Raw genomic sequence first — 3799 nt, 5'->3', positions numbered from 1 at the left:
CATCAAACGCCGCCTGAAAATCTTTGTCTTCGATGGTGTAAGCGGCGCTGTCCTCGACGGGGCTCTGCTCTCCCTGGCGGTCCCGACTCACGGCGCACGATGCCCCCATGCTTCCGAACGTGACCTCATCTCCTGCAATCCTAACGCCACCAAGACGGTTGATGGCGTCCATCCCCAACACCACGTCAATCTCATCCACCAAGCGGCCAACTACAATTGCTTGCAGCGTTAGCTTTACTCCCTGCACCTCAATCTGACTGATTCATTAGTGTAAAGCAAAGGGTGCATTCTGTTTTAGTAGCAAGTGGGTTATACATCTTTAGATTGTATACCTGACTTTCTACTATAAAATTCAAGAAATTGACGGAACGCTGAACTCCAGACTAAACAACTCAAACAACATTTATTTACTTGGTAAAACATACAGATAGATAGATAGATAGATAGATAGATATGTATGTGTGTGTATATGTTTGTGTGTCTGTGTTTGTCCCCCCAACATCGCTTGACAACCGATGCTGGTGAGTTTACGTCCCCGAAACTTAGCGGTTCGGCAAATGAGACCGATAGAATAAGTACTAGGCTTACAAAGAATAAGTCCTGGGGTCGATTTGCTCGACTAAAGGCGGTGCTCCAACATGGCCGCAGTCAAATGACCGAAACAAGTAAAAGAGTAAGTAGAGAGGGAGAAAGCTGCATAGCCGTACGGAGAAAAACCATACGTGAAGTGCTCTTTTTGGCCAGGAATCAAGTGGAAGCGATAGAACCGAACTTGGTTTCCGCACTTATATTTTTGCTAACAAAATTAGGTCAGACTAAACAAAATATTTTTCGTCTGTTATATGCCTTCACCTAAGCTTCACTTGAAATAGTCAGTTAAAGAATAGAACTTATCTATATGTAACAGAGGACTCTCGTAAATTTCTTAGGGCAAAAACCGAGAGCAATAAAAAAGAATTGGTGGAAAAATTCAGACTAGGTTTCGAATTTTGGCTAAAAATCTAGGAAGCTATTCGTTATATGTTTATGCTCAGTATCATAGTGAAGACACGTCGGCGAGCTGACAGAATCGTTAGCACACCGAGCGAAATGCTTAGCGGTATTTCATCTGTCTTTATGTTCTGAGTTCAAATTCCGCCGAGGTCGACTTTGCCTTTCATCCTTTCGAGGTCGATAAATTAGATACCAGTTGCGTACTGGAGTCGATGTAACCGACTGACCCCTTCCCCCCAAATTTCGGGCCTTGTTCCTAGAGCAGAAAAGTATCATAGTGAAGACAGTGGATTTGGTAGGTGCTACTTCTATGTGAATTCCGGTAAATTAGGGGTTTTTTGTGCAGTAGTGTCTGAAGGACTGTAAGTGGGAGTTTATATTTTATGAATGGAACGGTAGTGCCAGTAAAGATTGAAAAGATTTGTCAGATGGTGAATTCTTGTGATTCTCTAATCGGGTTTTTGCAAGCTCTTAAAAGTGTTGTTTTTGTGCGTTCCATGTTTGGTGATCTGACAAAACCAAGTGGAATGTCTGTTCTACCATCCAAGATACAGTAAACTCTTTAATAAGAACATTGTACATTGACTGACTCCGAAACCTCGCACTAAATACTTTAACCAATCTTCATTTTTAAAATCATAACCCTCTTTAACTGTCTTTTTGTCTACATTTCCTCTGCTATTACCATCCAATATGGTTGTGTAGTGACTGGGAGGATACAGTTGCAGACAACCAGCCGAGAGATCGGCAGTTCATACCCTATTCTAGGTAGTTTTCTATCTGTAGTCAGGAGACTGAATTCTTAAATGGCCAGGTCTACCTTGCTAGGCACAGCAGGGTAAATGCAGTTCATCATTCCAAATAAAAGCAGCATTACTAACTTGGTGAGAGATTCTTATCTCTTACCTATTAGATAAACAGCAGACCATGTGGACCATCGTAATTTGGTAAAAGTTATATTATATTTTCATTTAAAATTGAATGTCAATCATATTAATTTCATCTGTATGGAAGGACCTGAAAACGTCACGACTGCTGCCCTTCTTCCCTCCTAGCTCGAAGAATAAACATAAAAACCAGAGTTGATTCTGTCAGAATTTTAACCCAAAAGCAGCACTATCATTTACACTGCAGAATGAGTCAGTGAAGGGATCGATCTTTTACCGGCTATATATTATATTTCCCAACTAAGCAATTAACTTAATTTTTTTTAATGGTTCAGGTCAATTAGTTGTAAATAACTGTTAATTGTAAATAACTTGTATGGCTCATCACTATAAGAAGTAAAAATATTGATATTTTATCTTGGCATAAGATCACAGAATTTTTTGAGAGTGTGTAGTAAGAGTATGCAATGTCTATGCCTTAAAACTGGTTTGCAGACCTGGTCAAAATTTCCAGAACTGCAACTCTGTCTTTGCTCATATTTACCCTACATTTATACAGCTTGTTATAGATGGTGATTGAGTAGAGTCGCATTAGCATCGGATACAATCTCTGGCAGTATTTCACTGGCTCTCTTCACTTTGAGTCCAAAGGTGAACACAAAGGTCAACTTTACCTTTTATCCTTTCGGAGTCAGTTTTTTTTTTTGTCAAATCGGATACTCGGATACGTTGTACTGTAAAAAAAGGTCATGGAAGTTCACTAACAGAGTCCCTTTCACCAAAATTAGAGTAGGGTTGTTGAGTGTAGGGCCAGTTGTATCTGCTCGTATGAGAAACATATATACTATTGAAATTGTAAAAGAATAGTGCGATATGTAAATATAACACGGAGCAGAAATAAAGACGCAGACACGGCTCATTAAAATAGTCCCATTCCATCTCTGAGCATCGACACACTAAAGTTTCAATGTCTAGCGGCTGACTTGGTAGAAATCTACAAATTCATTCATTCACCATTTTTCCAGCAATAACTTCGGCGACCTTTTTGATTTCAATACCTCTACCATTCATGCACATGCTTATAAAACCCCCAAACAGTAGAGCACCCACAACTTTCGGAAACAGCTTTTCACGCTCGGAATTGTTGAAGCATGGAATAAATTTCCCGGGTCCGTTGTTAGCTGTAAGGGATCTTTTTTAAAACGGGGGCCACATTTTTCATTAACGAAACACTTTGAAACCTGGAACACTGGTAGAATGTGTCATATAAAACATCTTTTTCTCTTAGTCTTCTAAAAAAAAAAAAGAAATCCATAAGTTATTCCATGTTAAAGTTGTATTTCTGTAATTTCAACCAATCACTGACGTCCATTCAGCCGATATACATTAAGTGCCGACTACATAAACAAACGATTCTGAAACAATTAACCCTAACCCTACTTTCGTTCTTGTGCTTTTTAGCTAATAAACGTTTGATTTAAGCAATGTTTTGACTGTTATTTCTAGCAACTCTTGTTGGTTTGCTCGTAGCTTTTTAATAGTTGATTTGCTCGCGAATGTTTTAATGCTAACTTTGCTCGTGTATATTTTAATGTTTTGACTGTTATTTCAAGCAACTCCTGTTGGTTTGTTCGTAGCTTTTAAATATTCAATTTGCTCGCGAATGTTTTCATGTTTTTCACTGTTTACTGTAGCTAGTTTAATGTTTTGACATGCTGATGCGAACACGCTGTTTTCTGATTGGCTGAAAATTATCAAAATTTGAACTCCTGTGACATTTTCGCAAAATTTTTCTGGAATAAATGAATAACAAATTTGGATTCAGCGTCAAAAATTACATTTATATGATACATTAAAAAAAATAATTTGGCACTATCATGCTATTAGCTGTCAGAAGCGAAAGTGCTCACTGCTAGTGA

The sequence above is a fragment of the Octopus bimaculoides genome, chromosome 4, assembly GCF_001194135.2.
Source record: "Octopus bimaculoides isolate UCB-OBI-ISO-001 chromosome 4, ASM119413v2, whole genome shotgun sequence".
In the NCBI taxonomy this organism is placed as follows: Eukaryota; Metazoa; Mollusca; class Cephalopoda; order Octopoda; family Octopodidae; genus Octopus; species Octopus bimaculoides.
Note: the sequence above shows the minus strand (reverse complement) of the source record.